This window comes from Bison bison, unplaced genomic scaffold, assembly GCF_000754665.1.
Source record: "Bison bison bison isolate TAMUID 2011002044 unplaced genomic scaffold, Bison_UMD1.0 scf7180017864366, whole genome shotgun sequence".
Classification (NCBI taxonomy): domain Eukaryota; kingdom Metazoa; phylum Chordata; class Mammalia; order Artiodactyla; family Bovidae; genus Bison; species Bison bison.
The window spans coordinates 2,375,067-2,393,262 of NW_011494938.1; positions in this window are offsets into that span (position 1 = coordinate 2,375,067).

The window sequence follows — 18,196 nt, forward strand, 5'->3', positions numbered from 1 at the left end:
GCCTTATACACCGGTGTCCTTCAAAAGATTAAAGAATGAAGCTGTTGTAACTTTCCTCTCTTGAACAGTCTCATTTTTCCAAAAGATAAATCTGAAACAGCAGCTTACACCCAGTTCTTGGCACGAGGAAACGGACGGAGTGAACAAGTGCTGACCTTGGAGTCAGCTGACCGCTTTGCACTGGGTGATGGAGGGCAGCATGCTCAAAGCAGCTGGATCTCAACTTTCTCCTTGGAAAAATGGGGATACTAAAACCCGCTTCATAAACTAAAATATAAGTAAGGAATCTGGGAGGCTAGAAATGCTCTTAAAGTGCTAGTTTTCTTTGGCCGTAACCAGACTAGTTTGAGAGTAGAAGCTCAGGGTGGTAGACTGAGGTCTGTGCATTCAGATATAGGAGAAGGATATGGCAAGATGAGGGAGCTCTGGGTTGATGGTTTTGATTTTATTAATAAAAGTCAAAATTAAGAGCAAAAGAGAAGTGGAAATGGGTGGGAGAAATAAAGTGTTAGTAAAGAGGGAAAGGTAGAAATTAGGTGCTCTGAAGATGGATGTATAGAATTTACAAGGGATTCAGTAGACTTCCCAGTGATAGTGTCCTCTGGAGGTGTGTGGTCCTGAAATGAAGGTGATGCCTGCTAGGCAACTGTATGGTTCTATAGTACCGCGCAAGTACGCATGTGCGGATACAGAACTCGTAGATGGTTGGGATTATCTGAGGCCAGACTTTTTGCAAGGCAAGTGTGGAAAAAAGAGAGAGGCAAGGCAATGCAAAGTATTTTCAAGGGAGTAATCAGAGTGGTAATTATGGAATTTAAGCTAAATAAGGAAAGAAGAAAAGATAGTAGGAGACTTTCCTGAAAATACAAGGGAGCAGTATGAATATTTCCACTTCTGGTATGAATTATGTTGCCTTTCCCCTTAGAAAGCAAATTTTGTTTTAAAATAATCATCTTCTTATCTCCCTCACCTTAGCAAACTAAATCCAGAAGTTTATTAACAGACTGATACAACATGAGCAAGAACAGTTTATTCTAAAATATTTGAGTACTTAAATATTACATCCACAAATGAAAGAAAAATAACCAAATGACCATATCACAAGATGTGGTATCAGTTATCTATTGCTGCGTAACCAACCACAAACTCTGTGGCATGAAACCGTTTTGTTACACTCCTGGATTCTGAGGGTCAGTAATCAGGGCAGAGCGTAACAGAGACCGTTTGTCTCTGTTCCACAATGTCTAGAGATGGAGAGAGGAGACTCGAAGCCAAGGATGACTTCATGACTGAGGGACAGAATCATCTGAAGGTATCCTTGCTCATTTGTTTAGCACCTGGTGGGGGCTACTGGCTGGGACCTAAGCTGGACTGTCAGGTGGAAAATCAATGCATGCCTCTCCAAGTACTTTCTCCATGGGTAAATCTGAACTTTCTCATAGCATGGCTTGAAAGATTCCAAAAATGAACATCCCAAGAGAAGAAAGTAAAAGTATGGAAATTTTATGATCCAGTTTCAAAAGTAATATAGTATCACTTCTGGCATACTCAATTTGTCCAGGCAATCAAAAGATCTTTCCAGGTTCAAGGAGAGATGATACAAACTCAGTGGGAAAAGGTGTCAAGTGTGGGAGATTGGACATAATGTTGTGACTTCTTAAAAAACATAACCTGTTATAGAAATTGAAAAATTGATCAAATTCAGCATCTCTTGCCATTTTAAAACTCTTAGATGGAAGAAAATAGAAGGAAGGGTATATATCCAAAATAATTGAAAGAAGGATGGCAAAAACATATCTCCACATCCATGTTCATAGTAGCATCGTTCACAATAACAGGTAGAAGGGACCCATGTGTCTGCTAACAGATAAATGAATAAACAAAACATGGTATTTACATACAATGGACTACTGTTCAACTTTTAAAAGGAAAAAAATTCTCATACATGCTACAACGTGGATGAATGTCAAATTCATTATGCTCTGTGAACTAAGCCAGTCACAAAAAGATAAATACTGTGTGATTCTACTTATGTAAGTTAACTAGAGAAGTCAACCTCATAGAAACAGAAAGTACAATGATAGTTGGCAGGCACTGAGGGAAAGGGGAAAATGAGGAGTAGTTATTTCATTTGTGCAGAGTTTCTGTTTTATAAGATGAAACAGTTCTGGAGATTGGTCACTCAATAATGTGAGTACACTTAACACCACTGAACTGTACAGTTAAAAGTGGTAAATTTAAAAAAAAAGTGGTAAATAGTAAATTTTATGTATGTGTATTTTATAACAATTTAAAAAAAAGAAATTGAAGGAGACTTTCTAGCTCTGCTAAAGCCCTGTAGGAGGGCTTGTCTGGTGGCTTAGTGGTAAAGAATCTGCCTGCCAATGCAGGAGACAGGGGTTTGATCCCTGATTCAGAAAGATCCCACATGCTGTGGAGCAACTAAGCCTGTGCACCATGACTATTGAGCCTGTGCTCTAGAGCCGGGGAACCGCAACTACTGAAGCCCATACGCCCCAGAGCCTGTGCTCCACACAAGAGAAGCCACCGCAGTGAGAAGTCTGCACACTGCAGCTCCAGAGTAGCCCCTCTAGCCGCAACTGGAGAAGAGCCTGCGTAGCAATGAAGACCAAGTAGAGCCAAAAGTAAATAAATAAAAATTAGTTAAAAAAAGAATACTGTAGGAGATATGCATATTGGTCTGCTCTAGAATGAATGCACATGTGGAAGATCAACAGCTGTTTCCCAGGCTGTCTTGTGGTGAGTGCTCAAGATGTGACTTGGTTTCCATTAAATAGAAGCACTTGTGTGAGGCTTTGACCTGGAGCTGCGTCCTCTGTGGAGAAAGGCAGTGTGCACAGCATCTGCTTTGTTGGGGTCCCCTGTGGCAGAGGTGGTGAGGTTCTGGGGCCCGTGGATATAGTAGCAGCTTCTTATGAATTTGGCAGATGGCTTCTCGATTCAGCAGGATTCGACATCACGGGTGGCAGCATTTGCAGTTTTGGTCAAGGCAGAGTGGTTATGGGGTCCAGGAGTCGCGTGGGTCCCTTTCCACCCACTTTAATGAAAAGCCTGGAGGCAAAACCATCATGGTCTGCATATAAAATGATTATAAACAGAATCAAAGTCACTGAATTTTAAAAGCAAAAGTACTGGAACAAATGAGTTAAACAAGGGACCAAAATTGAAGACAACTATATTAAAAAAAAAAAAACAACAATCTTTTCTTTTACTCAGCAATAGTCAAGTAGAAATGTAATTTTAAAGTTCAATTCCAAATGACAATAAAAGTTAACAAGAACCAGGAACAGCCATACAAGAACTGAGCCAGAACTATTCGGCACACGGGTTCCATTTCAGTTCTTTTCTTCTCCTTTTCACCTTCCGAATACGTTCCACATTCTCCTAACCAAAATTAATGAACAACTAAAAGGAATATTATAACAGCATACTTCATGAGGATTGTGTCCCCTGAAATCTCAGTCGTAAGAAAACCTATTTTTGCCTGATCAGCTGAGCAAATCAAAATTCAGTTCTTCATTAGTTGTCCCTGTTGCTTTCCAACCCTTGGTTTTACTGTTTTAACTTCTACATTAGAGTTAAGAAAACAAAAACTATACACACTGTAAATCAAGGCAAACTTTTTTGTTTTTCCACAAAGAAGGTTAAGAGGAAAACAATTCAGAAGCAGCAGCTCTTCTGCCTCAGGGAGAGAAAATTTTAATATAACCCTTATGAAACTGTTTTCCTGGCATGGTCTTCATAAATCATGCATGTATAAGTAGTTTTCAAAGATTTAGGGAAATCAACTGTTGCACAAGGGTTGACAGGATATGTTATTTTGTTTTTGTAATTTTTTCTTTCTCTTTCTTTTTTCAGAGTTGCTAGTAGTCTATTGGCCAAAAAAATGAAGAGATTTTTCCCTTTATTTCTTCTCTGTCAGAAGCTGTCAAGGAAGAATAGATGTGAGGAAGTTTGGATACTTTAGCTGTATTTTTCATACGTAAACTCTGCTTAAGGAGCATGATCAAAATTAGGGTAAACTACAAGCTCTTAGAGCTTCAGAGCTATATCAATTTCTGTACATATTACAAGAAAGTAGTCAGTTTGGAAAATTATCGATGTATTCCTGAAATCAATGAATTTCAACAGCTTATATGGATGCATCAGGATTTAAAATATCTGTTGATGTCCTATAAAATAGTTTCCTATACAAATGTATCAGTTGAGTCTACTGGGAAGCAGAAACTGAGATGAAGTTAAGAGTACAGGAGGCTTATTGAGAAGTAACATCTGTGAAAGGAAAAAGGAGGAAGTTGGTCTGGGTAGAGAAGCCCTCAGACCACAAGGCAGATCTGCCAACAGCTCAGGCATTGCAATGGGGAGCTCCAGAGCAAAGACTGCCCATTAGGGGAGTTCTGCATTGGGTGGAGATTGCCAATCTTTTGTTCCACTATCTTGCTGAGCCATTGATTAAGGCTACCTCGAGTAGAGTATGACCTTGGCTTGAAAGCTGAAGGAAACTTGAAGGAGTTAACAGTTAGATGCTGTCAGTTAACTTCACAGTCCTTAGAGGGAGTCCTTTTGTTTTTTTTCCAGGGGATGCACACTATGCGGCATATGGGATCCTAGTTCCCCAACCAGAGGTTGAACCCACACACCCTGGAGGGGAAGGGCAGTCTTAATCACTGGACTGCCAGGGAAGTCTGAAGAAGTCCCTTCTTGAAGGGGCATCTGAGATACACAGCATCTCCATGTCTCTCATACAAGTTAGCATCAGTGTTACCTATAAAACAAATTATGTGCTAAGTCCTTACAATTCTTTTTTATTAAAAACATGATATGGATGTAAAGCCTATAAACAATATCAGTTTTTAAGAAATGCCAACTGACCAACTGGCCTGATTTGTTCTAACATTTTCTTTACATACATTCTTGGAAGAAAACAAGTGCTTTGTAGATCATGTGTGTTGATCTAATAAAATCTGGGGTCAGTCCACTAGCCTGGCAGATCATCTAAGCTCTCAGTAGGGTAACAACCCTGATATATGAAGAATTGACAGTGGCTTGCTTGCGTAATACATTTATATGTTGTAATTAAGCCACACACTTTATAGAATGAACATGCAATAAGACAATAGTATTTTAAAAATCACTTGTCTTATTTAGTTCAGAAGGCATTACCACCTCAAGGTATAAGGTATGACTTCAGAGAAACTCAAAACATTGTTTCATAGTCCTTATGGATACTAAAATGATAGGAATATTAACTCTTAGGTAACTAAAATTTTCTCCTTTGTCTTATTATTACTACACCACTCCTAATGAGCACCCCCAAAGACATTGAGAACATTAAATAATCAGCCCTCTAGTTTGTCAATATTTATTAAAATAAATATATGTTCCCATTGACCCAGAAATCCTTCTTCAGGGAATTTATACTCAGATATATTTGAATACAAGCAAAATAATTTTACTTATTCCACCACTGTTTCTAATCAAAGGTTAGGGGAAAGAAGCAAATGTCTCCCCCACCCCCAGAAAAGCCAAATGTCCCTAAGAAGATTAATAAGATAAATTATTGTATATCTATTTAATAAAATTATATGTACGCTATAAAAATATGAAAGTGTTCTTTATGTATGGATTTGGAGGAATTTTTAAGATAAATCATTAATGTAGAAAAAAAGTGCAAAACAGTATTTGCTATAATTTGTTAATAAAATGGGAATGTAAGAGCATATATTTTTTGACATACTAAAGGAGTTTAGCACTGTATAAAGCTACAAGATAAATTTTAAAAAATCAATTATATTTCTATATACCACCAATAAACAACCTGACAATGATATTTTAAAAATTTACAATAGAGTCAAAGAGAATAAAATATTTAGGAATACATTTAAGAAAAGAAGCAAAAAGTATGAAAACTATAAAACATTATTAAAAGAATTTTAAAATTATATAAATGGAAAGACAGCTCATGTTCATGAATCAGCAGAGTCAATATTGTTAAGCTGGCAATACTCACCAAACTATTCTATAGATTCAATTCAAACCCTATCAAAATCCAAGTACCCTTTTTTGCAGAAATTGAAAAGTTGATCATAAAATTCATATAGAATCACAAGGGGCTCAGAATAGCCAAAACCATCTTGCAAAAGAAGAACAAATGTGAAGAACTCATACTTCCTTGTTATAAAACTTACTATAAAGTACAGTAATCAAGACAATATAGCACTGGCATAAACTTATATAGTTTGATGGAATAGAATTCAGAGTCCCAAAATAAACCCTGACATTTATGTCAATTAATTTTCAGTAATGACATTAAGAGGGCTTCCCTGGTGGCTTTTATTCTTTACCATTAAGCCACTGGTAAAGAATCCACCTGGCAGTGCAGGAGACACAGGTTGGATCCCTGGGTCAGGAAGATCTTCTGGAGAAAGAAATGGCAACCCACTCCAGTATTCTTGAGCTTCCCTGGTGGCTCGGTGGTAAAGAATCTGCCTACCAATGCAGGAGATGCAGGTTTGCTATGTGGGTTGGGAAGATCCCTTGGAGAAGGAAATGGCAACCTGTTCCAGTATTCTCGTCTGGGAAATTTCTTGGATGGAGGAGCCTGGTGGGCTACAGTTCATGGGGTTGCAAAAGAGTTAGACACGACTGAGCGACTAACAACAACAATGACATCAAGACAGTTCAATGGGAAAAAAATAGTCTTTTCAATAAATCATGCTGGGACAACTGGATATTCATCTGCAAAGAAGAAAATTGGGCCCCTTCTTCACACCATTCACAAAAATTAACTCAAAATGATCATAAACCTAAATCTAAGAAATGAAGCTATAACTCAGGAGAAAATATAGGGAAAAATCTTCATGACCTTGGATTAGGCAAAGCCTTTTTTAGATATTACACCAAAATCACAAGCAGCAACAACAAAAATAGATAAATTAGACTTAATTGAATTATAATTTTTTGGTCCTTAAAGGACACATTAATAAAGTAAAAGGAGAAATGATAGAATGGGAGAAAATATTTGCAAATCATGGATCTGATAAGGGACTTGTATCCAGAATATACAGAGAACAGTTATGGCTCAATAATAAAAAGACAACGCAATTAAAGAATGAACAGAGGATGTGAATAGAGATCTCCGCAAAGAAGATATATGAAAGGCCAAAAAGCACATAAAAAAGATACTCAACATCATTAACCATCAGTGAACTGCAAATCAAAAGAACAGTGACATACCACTCCATATCTACTGGGGCTTCCCAGGTGGCACTTGTGGTAAAGAACCCATCTGCCAATGCAGCAGACAGAAAAACCACAGGTTTGATCCCTGGGCCGAGAAGATCCCCTGGAGAAGGAAATGGCAACCCACTCCAGTATTCTTGCCTGGAGAATCCCATATACAGAGGGGCCTGGAGGGCTACAATCTATAGGGTTGCAAAGAATTGGACACAACTGAAGTGACTTAGCATGCTAGGATGCCATATCTACTAGGATGGTTACAGTAAAAAAGATTTACAATAATAAGATATTGATGAGGTTATGGAGAAATTGTAAACTTTATACATTACTGGTTGAAATGTATTCATAAAATGGTGTCACCACTTTGAAAAACAGTCTGATAGTTCTTCAAAAGATTAAACATAGGGTACCATATGCCCCAGCAATTCTGCTCCTAGATACATACTCAGGAGAAATGAACACATACGTTTGCACAAAAAGTTGTACATAAAAAAAAAAAAAGTTGTACATGAATGTTCATAATAGCATTATTCAGTATAGCCAAAAAGTAGAAAGAATCCAAATGTTCATCAACTGATGAATGGATAAATAAAATATCCATACCATGGAATATTATTCAATAATAAAAGGAAACGAAATACTAATATATGCTTAACATGAAGGAAACTTGAAGACATTATGTTAAGTGAAAGAAGTCACTCAGAAGACCATATTTTGTATGATTATATTTATTGAACTTTATGGAATGGTCAAATCTTTGGAGGCTGAAAGTAGATTATTGGTCGTTCTGAGCTGTGGAGGTAGGGGAGAAATGGGGAATGACTGCTAACGAACATGAAGTTTCTCTTGGGGTAATAAAAAGTATTCCAGAATTGATTGTGGTGGTGGTTGAATAACTGTGAATATACTAAAAACAAACAAACAAAAACATTGATTTGAAAGCTTTCAATGGTGAATTGCATAATGTATGAATTATAACTCAATAAAGCTGTTTGGGGGCTTCTCTGGTGGCTCAGCAGTAAAGTATCTGCCTGTAAGTCAGGAGCCCCAGGAGACCCGGGTTCGATCCCTGGGTTGGGAAGATTCCCCTGGAGGAGAGCATGGCAACCGACTCAAGTATTCTTGCCTGGAGAATCCCATGGACAGAGGAGTCTGGCGGGCTACAGTTCGTTGGCTGGCAAAGAGTTGGACACGACTGAAGAGACTTGGCATGCATGCGTTCAAAGCTATTTTTAAAAATAACATATATTTGTACATGTTACTAGTTACAAAGAGTGAACATAACTTTATATTGGAGGAACTTGGCTGGCTCCACCTTAACCAAGTAATCAAAATTAGTATCACCAATGACAGGACAAACTGTCATGTCCCCATGCTGTGACACACTCAGAATGATAGATACCACACATATTTGCTTTTCATATCCAAAATGCAAAAACCTGAATCTTACCATGGGAGAACATCAGACAAACCCAAACTGAGGGAAATTGTAAGACAAAATGGCCTATCAGCTGTAGAAATGGCAATACCATAAAAGACAAGGCAATACCATAAAAGACAAAGACTGAGGAGCCATTCCAGAACTCAACAGACACAAAATCCAAATGCAGAATATGATCCTGCACAGGACCCTAGACCAGGAAGAACCATCTCTGTAAAGAACATTGTAAGGACAATCGGTGAAATTTTAAGAAAATGTATAGATCAGATGATAGCATTGTACCCACGTTAGCTTTCTGAATTTAATGATTTGACTATGATTGTGCAACTATAGTCTTTGTTCTTAGGAAATACACACTGACTCACTGGAAAATGGTTGGGGTAGAGGGGGATGATGTGTACAAAATGGTCTCAAGTAATTCTGAAGAAATACTACGCACACACTTATGTATGTGTGTGTGTGTTTCATTATATATAATCAAACTAGGACAGAGAGAGAGAGAGACAGAGAGGAAATGATATAGCAAATGAACCAAAATGTTAACATTGATGAGTCTGCATGAAAGGTACATGGGAATCTTTGTCCTGGTTTTGAAACTTTTCTATTAAAATATTATATTTGCGTTTGCATCAACAAACTCAGGAGGAATACATAAGAAACTCCTAAAAATGGTTATCTGCTAGGAGACTGGAGGGAAGCACTATAGCTGATGGTAGAAAAGACGCTTCATCAATCATGTGGATGTATTACTTCCTTGAATTTTTAAATGCAAAGTATTAAAAAAATTTTTTAATTAACCTTTGAAATACATATCATGGCTACTTATATTCAGATATTGAACTTCTGGACTTCCCTGGTGATACAGTGAATAAGAATCCTCCCGCCAATGAGGAGACACAGGTTCATCCCTAATCTGGGAAGATTCCACACGCCTTGGAGCAACTAAGCCCATGTGCCACAACTACTGAGCCCTCAGGCTGCAGCTTCTGAAGCCCCATGCACCTAGAGCCGGTGCTCTGCAACAAGAGAAACCACCGCAATGAGAAGCCTGTGCAATGAAGAGTAGCCCCACTCCCTGCAACTAGAGAAAGACCTCTCGCAGCAACGAAGATTCAGTGCAACCAAAATTAAATAAAGAAATCTTAAAACACACAAAAAAGATATTGAACTTCTTATACAATGGGTGATTGACTGATGAGGTTATTTCCTCTGGACACAAATTATACAAGTTGTTTTAATAGATGATAAGTAACTTGCTTAAGGCAACAGAAAGCAATAAAGGACTTGAGTTGGCTGACCTGAGTTCAAACCAAAATGTAGCTCTTATTCTTCAGTTGTCTTTCCAACCCTTGGTATCTGAGACTAAGAAACCTTGGAGATGTTAGCCTGTTGCTGCTGGGCAGAGGAGCAGAAAAGGGAAACTGGCAATCACTATAGATGCTTCATATGGTTTGTCTTTAAACTGTGATCTTGTGGAAAACTAGCCTTTTCCAACTCTGATCTATAATTAAGAGCAGGTAGATTTTGGGTCTTCCCTGATGGTCCTGTGGTTAGGATTCTGCCTTCCGAAGCAGGGTGGGGAGAGGGGGGTTTAGTCTCTGCTTGGGAAATTAGGATCTCACAGGCTGCAAGATGCAGCCAAAATATTAAAACAAAAGCATGTTGATTTTATTTCTTAAGTGCATTTCTGAGACTGTCGCACTCAGTTCAGAATTGTCTATGAAGCCACTGTGCTCTCTTTCTATTGGCCTATTGTAGCCGTCAACCCCTCCTCTGTGTGTAGTGTGTGTTTGTAATGTAACAACAAAGAGTGTATGTGTTTAAATTTTAGAATAAGATAAAGAGAGGTGTACCTACTACTCAGGTTAGAAATAGAACATTACCAGTATCTCATTAGAACCTTGTCTGAAACCTCCCCAGCTGCAAACACTTTTTATTAATATTTTTCTCCTGCAATTTACAATATATCCTAAAGATCTCTCCATATACATACATCCTTCATAACCACCATTAGGAGTTTATTATTATTTTAATATTTTGTTATACTTTTACCATTTGTTTATGAATCCATAAAAATATTAGTTTTCTAATGCTGCATAACCCATTACCCCAAAATTTAGTGGCTTAAAACAACATGCATTTATTATCTCATAGTTCCTGAGAGTTAAGGATTTTGAAATGGGTTATCTCAGTGTTTCTGGCTCAGAATCTCTCAAAAGATTGGAGTCAAGATATGAATGAGATTTCACTCATCTGAAGACTTTACTGGGAGTAAGGGATCTATTTCCAAGATGGTCCAAGCCTCCGTCCTGAGTCTGATGGCAGGAGGCCTCAGTTTCTGTCAATGAGAGCTTCCCCTAGAGGATTGCTTGAGAGTCTTCACAACATGGCAGTGACTTCTCCCAGGAGGAGAGATCTGGGTAGAGAGAGAGACACTCAAGTGGTCATGTCTTCTAAGACTTAGCCTCAGAAGCCACATACATAATTTCTGCAAAATCCTATTTTTGCAGGTGGCTATTGCACACAATTGTCTATTCAACATGGGAGTGGTGTCTATACTGGGGCATGAATACCAGGAAGTAAGGCTCATCAGTTCAGTTTAGTTGCTCAGTTGTGTCTGACTCTTTGCGACCCCATGGACTACAGGATGCCAGGCCTCCCTGTCCATCACCAACTCCTGGAGCCTACTCAAACTCATGTCCATCAAGTCTGTGATGCCATCCAACCATCTCATCCTCTGTCGTCCCCTTCTCCTCCTGCCCCCATCCCTCCCCGCATCAGGGTCTTTTCCAACGAGTCAACTCTTCGCATGAGGTGGCCAAAGTATTGGAATTTCAGCTTTAGCATCAGTCCTTCCAATGAACATTCAGGACTAATCTCCTTTAGAATGGACTGGTTGGATCTCCTTGCAGTCCAAGGGACTCTCAAGAGTCTTCTCCAACACCACAGTTCAAAAGCATCAATTCTTCAACGCTCAGCTTGCTTTATAGTCCAACTCTCACATCTATACGTGACTACTGGGAAAATCATACATATGTGTGTGTGCTTAGTCGCTCAGTCATGTCCAACTCTTTGAGACTCCAAGGACTATAGCCCCTCAGGCTCCTCTGTCCATGGAATTCTCCAGGCAAGAATACTGGAGTAGATTGTCATGCCCTCCTCCAGGTGATCTTTCCGACCGAGAGCTTGAAGGTCTCCTGCATTGCAGGAGGACTCTTTTACTGAGCCACTCAGGAAGCCCACAAGTATTGGAGTGGGCAATGTGTCCCTTCTCCAGAGGATCTTCCCAATCCAGGAATCAAACCAGGGTCTCCTGCATTGTAGGCAGATTCTTTACCAGCTGAGCTACCAGGGAAGCCTAGTAAGGCTCACAGGGCCTTCTTAAAGGTTGGGTATTACAGTAAATTGCATGCAAGGCAGTTCTACTTGTTGATTCTGTCATTGTTGTTGCACTTTATATAATGAATCATATAGTGGGAAGTTTCCTGTCTTGCTCAGGGGTCTGCTTTGTGGTCTGTTTTTCTTTTTTCCTTTGGAAGGTCATGGCACATTTATATATTACCAGTATTATTTTTAAAGAATTCACCTATATTGATATGTGTCTTAGCTCTTTGGGGCTATTATAACAGAATACCATAGACTGGATGGCTTATAAACAGCAAGAATTTATTTCTCACAGTTCCTGAGGCTGGAAGGACATCTTCAGATTCAGGGTCTGCTGAAAGGCTGCTTCCTGGTTGGGAAAGAACTGTCTTCTCTCTTGTCCTCACATGGCGGAAGGGAAGAGCGCTTTCTCTGCAGTATGTTATTTGGGCACTGACCTCATTTATGAGGGCTCCACCCTCATGTCCTAACCACTTTCCCAAAACCCAATCTCCAAACACCTTCATACTGGAGATTGGGATTCAATGAATTTTGGAGGATTATATACTGTGGCTCATTCATTTTTGGTGCTCTGTAGCATTCTACAATTTATTTGCCCATTCTACTGTTTGTTGTTGTTGTTTAGTTGCTAATTTGTATCTGAAACTTCTGTGACCCCGTGGACTGTAGCCCACTAGTTTCCTCTGTCCGTGGGATTTCCCAGGTAAGAATACTGGAGTGGGTTGCCATTTCCTTCTCCAGGGAATCTTCCCAACCTAGGGATCGAAGTCATGTCTCCTGTCTTGCAGGCAGATTCCTTACCACTGAGCCACCGGGGAAGCCCCATTCTACTGTTCATGCTATATGAAATGATAGAGTAAGGAACTTTTCTGGGATACATATACCATGGGAATAAATCTATGCCAGTTTATACAGGTCATGCCCATATTCACATTTCAAGAAAAGAAATAGTTATATAAACTGGTTGTAATCATTTATTTTTCACATAGGAGTGGATGACAATTTTAAGTTTTGTTCAACTTCTAAGTTTTTGCTAATTCAATGAGTGTGAAGTAATATTTTATTGTGGTTTTAACTTGCTTTTCTCTGATTACTAGTGAGGTGAACATTTAACCATCATTTCCTCTGAAGTAAACCATCTGTCTTGGATACTAATTCTTTTTTGGTTATATGAGTTGCAACTACTTTCTCTTGCTTAATGACTTGTCCTTTTAATTCTTTTATGCCTTATTTTAATTTACAGAGGTTCTTAATTTTAATAAAATTAAATTTATCATTATTTTCCTTTGTGATTTGTGTTGTGTGTGTATTATTTGAGAAATATTTTCCTACTTTGAGATCATAAAGATATTATTTATTTTCCTCTCATAATTTTATAATTTTGTTTTTCACATTTAAGTCTTTTATCCACATGGGATTGTTTTGTGCAGGGTAGGAGTTAGGGATATAATTTCATTTCTTTATATATATAAATATTTATCGATTGTGCATATTTCATTTATTGAAAAGTATATCCTTTCCTCACTCATCTGCAAGGCTTGCTGTGTCATGAATTAATTTTCAATATATTTGGCCTCCTATAGATCCATTGGTTGGTTTGTCTGTTCATGGTACCACACTGTTTTAATTACTCTGGCTATACAATGTCTTCATATCTGGTAAGTCAGTTTCCCCTATTCTGCTCACGTACAGAGGAAAAATTTTTTTCTGTTCCATATATACTTTAAAACCAGTTCAAGTCCCATGACAAACTGCTGGGAATTCGATTAAAGTTGTATTGGATTGGGGTGCAATCGGCTTGAGGAGCCATTACAACTTGAATCAACTGGAAAGAGACTTTTGCCAAAAATTGGACTTTGCAGGAATCCTGGGGGAAAAAAAGTGCCAGGAATGGCCCCATTTATCTTGGAGACTTTTGATCATTTATTCTCATTGTACCTACATTGCTCCCCACCATCTTTGCAAGAGAGAGGCAGGTAGGGAGAGAGACAGAGAATCAAGATATTTACTGAAAGTGATAGAGGATGGGTATCCAATGGCTTTATCAGAAAGAGAAAATATCTACTTTTTCTGAGATATTTTCTCAAGACAGTATTTGGAAAAATGGAATTGAAAGTGGAGATTGGGAAGAAAGGTGGAGGGGACACATGAAGATAGCATATACAGCTGGAAGAGAAGACTTTAACTCTATTGATGGCTGAAACTGCTGTTTCTTATGCCTGTTGGTCTCTGAAGTTTCAGGTGAGGAATCCTAAGTGGGGGCTGAAAGACTTCTGAGAGAAGGTAGCATATAAAGCTGGGGTCTGCAGCCTGGATAAGAGTTTCAAAGTGAATGTGTCTTGGGGAGGTGGGGTGATGCTGTAGTGGGATTGGAGGAAAATGATTAAGGGCATTTCTGGCAGGTGGAACAGAATAGGCAAGAAACAAGAGACAGAATGGGTTTATAGGAGGCATTAGTAGTCCATTTTTAGTGAGACATATGGTTTTTCCTGTGGTCATGTATGGATGTGAGAGTTGGACTGTGAAGAAGGCTGAGCACGAAGAATTGATGCTTTTGAACTGTGGTGTTGGAGAAGACTCTTGAGAGTCCCTTGGACTGCAAGGAGATCCAATCAGTCCATTCTGAAGGAGATCAGCCCTGGGATTTCTTTGGAAGGAATGATGCTAAAGCTGAAACTCCAGTACTTTGGCCACCTCATGGGAAGAATTGACTCATTGGAAAAGACTCTGATGCTGGGAGGGATTGGGGGCAGGAGGAGAAGGGGACGACAGAGGATGAGATGGCTGGATGGCATCACTGACTAGATGGACGTGAGTCTCAGTGAACTCTGGGAGTTGGTGATGGACAGGGAGGCCTGGTGTGCTGCGATTCATGGGGTCACAAAGAGTCGGACACGACTGAGACTGAACTAAACTGAACTGAACTGATACCGGGAAAGATAAGTAGGCCTGATTGTGCAAGGCCATGAATACCAAACTAGGGACTTTGGACTTTATTCTGGGATGGCTGTGGAGGCTCTTGAATGGGAGAGGAGCTGGATCTGAAGTATGTTTCAGGAAGATCATTGTGGTTGCACCCAGGCAGGGAACACTGGCTGCCTTGCGTTGGGCCACTGGGCAAAGCGCGGAGTGCTGCACTCCTACCTGCAGGGGGCGCGCCGCTAGCCGAAAACTCCTCCCCGCCTCTTTCCCCGCCCCTGTTCTGACTCGACGCTCTCAGAACTCGGCTAGCCTGCCTGGACCTCCGCCTTCGGGTCGGCTTGTCTGCCTGGATGAGACCCCGTGCGTCACGTCCGTTCTGGCTCCTGACTCTTTAAAGTCGAAGAGGGCCACAAACTCAACCTTTGCGCCTGCGCGTCGGGTCCTCTGTTAGAGGTTAACGCTAAGGGGTAGACGGGGCTTTCGCGTCTACACTAGCAAGTTTTTGAGTTCACCATGGTCGTCTTCTCTCACAGCACGCCCATAGATCTTGATTTGGCTCAAGAAATATAAGCAGACGATGTAGTGGGACTCGATTGTTCCTTGACCTTAGCAGCGTCGAGCCCCCCACCACTTCCCTTAGGTCTCTCAGCTGCGGAGGGCTGAGTCTCTTCTCTGCAGTTTCTCTCCAGCTGTCTACTGTCAGTCTGCAGCCAAAACGTCCCTGCTAGTGAAAACCTGCCCCGGACGCTAAACATGCCCACCCGGGCTGTAATCCATGTTTCTAGTCTTGTTTACCTCTTCAGTCAAATCTGAGACTCGCAGTTGAAGGGGACCTTGGAGGTCATCAAGTCCCACCTCTTATCTCTCCTCGTAGTCCCGAGTGAGCGAATGTACGGTTTTTACTTGCACACTCCCGAAGATCACCCGTTTCTTGGGACAACTCTAATCACAAAGTCTTCCTGGAAGTTTCCTCCATTCAACTTTCATTCCCTCTTATTGAGAACCTACTATATGCCAACTACTGTAGTTCCTTGGGATACGATGATGAGCTAGAGTGAACTCGGAAGATTGTTGGTCTTGGAGTTTACATTTCAGACGGGGGAGAGGGGGAGACCAACACTGAAAAAATAACTAAAGGCCAGAATTTATACTAGCGAAGAAATATTAATAAATAAGCCAAGTTTTATGGGAGAAAATATAGGTGGGAACTACTTAGTGTGATCATAGAAGGCCTTTTGGACGTGATGACGTTTATAACAGGCCAAGTGAACAGTTAGGAGCAGAATGAGGGAACAGTTACCGGCTGAGGGAAAAGCAAAGCCCCTAAGGCGGGAAGGAGGTGGTGTTTTCTAGGAATAGACAGCAGGCCAAAGTGACTGGAATGTGGTGAGCCAACATTGAGAACGGTGAAGAAAGGTTGAGAATGTAAACAGGATCCAGATGCAGGTTTTGTGGGTCACGGTAAGAAGTTTGAAAAGTATTCTAAGAGCAGTAGGAAGCCAAGGAATAATTTATGGCAGGGGCTTGATCTTAATTCATTAGTTTGAGTGAGTGAGGGAAGTCGCTCAGTCGTGTCCGACTCTTTGCGACCCTGTGGACTGTAGCCCACCAGGCTCCTCCGTCCATGGGATTCTCCAGGCAAGAATACTGGAGTGGGTTGCCATTTCCTTCTCCAGGGGATCTTCCCAACCCAGGGATCGAACCAGGGTCTCCCACATTGCAGGCAGACGCTTTAACCTCTGAGCCACCACACAAAACTATATGACATATCATGTTTGGGTTTTTTCCCCCATATCATTGGCAATTTTTAAATGGCTGTCATGTTTTTCTCCAAACCCTTTCTCCTGCCCCTAAACCCTGTCTCAACTATGGGTACTTTACATCGTCTTACCCAGTAGACTTGTGGATGATTTTCAAAATGTCATTCTGAACACTTTGAAAGTGTGGAGAATGTTTAAATGTAAATCATGTGTAGATTTTTAAAGGAAAAGACTCAAGACTTTTATGAGATTCTCAAAGAGGTTTGGTAGAGATTAAGAACCACTGCTTAAACGTTTCTCATCTATGTGATTCTGGTTATCATTCTCTGAAATAGTAGGGCACAATATCAAATTAAACTCAGCCTAGCTCCCTAAACTGTGAAGCAAAAACAATAGGATTGCTATGAGGATTAAATGAGATTATGCTAAAAAAGTGCTAGTGGTAAACCATGCAGCGCCAGCCACGCAGTGCTACTGTTAAAAGCAAACACCTGCATCTCTGGGATGGAGGAACAGTTTATAGATAATTCTCTTTTAGCATTCCACAAACATTAAGTGCCTATTCTGGGTAGAGCCCCATGCCTTCCAGGAGTTCGTTATCTAGTTGAAAGAGGCTTGTAGCGATACAAAACATGATAATCAGTAAGGTGTTCTGGGATCCAGGAGCTGCAAGAGAGGTGTCAATTTCCACTGGAGGTAAGTGGTTATTGGAGTTCATATTTGAAATGGGTTTGAAAGATGAACATGTTGAATTTAAAAACAAACAAGATCAATTACACGTACACATTTTATTCTTGGTGATGTGGAAAGAACGACTGGAAAAACCTCGATTACTATTACCCGAGAAATATTAAGACGTAGGTTTCGTGAGAAAGGCACCTATCTTTTATCCAGTCTGTTTACTATACATTGCATGCTCTGGGCAGTCCTTATCTTCATGTTCGGGAACAAAGTACACAAATACACACCCCTTTCCGAAACGAAAGGCCCAGGGACTCGAAGAGAGGGGTGGGATCCCTGTCGGTCCAACCACACAATGGGGGCAGCTTCACCGTAGCTCACGCCCCACCCCGCAGGCCCCACTCGGCTGGGGGTTCTACTGCTTCGGGCCCTGTCGCTCCTCCCCCTGCAGCCCTCGGGGGCGCAGCCACAGTCCGGCGCTTCCCTCGTTGGCGCTTTCCCTCTTCGGCGCTTTCCCTCCTCCTTTGCTGGGGAGCCGGAAAACCCGGAGCGAACCGGCCCTGCCCGGTGGCGCATGCTCAGTAGCGAGCAGGTTCAGTTCGCTAGTAGGAAGCTCGAGCGCTACACCGGCGTCGGCGGCGGCCGCGGCGGCATCTCAGGGCAGCCAGATTCCCCAACGACGACCTCGGGCCTTCCCCCTCCCCCGCTAGACCCCGCGCCCAGCTCCGCCCCGCCCCAGGTCGCCAGC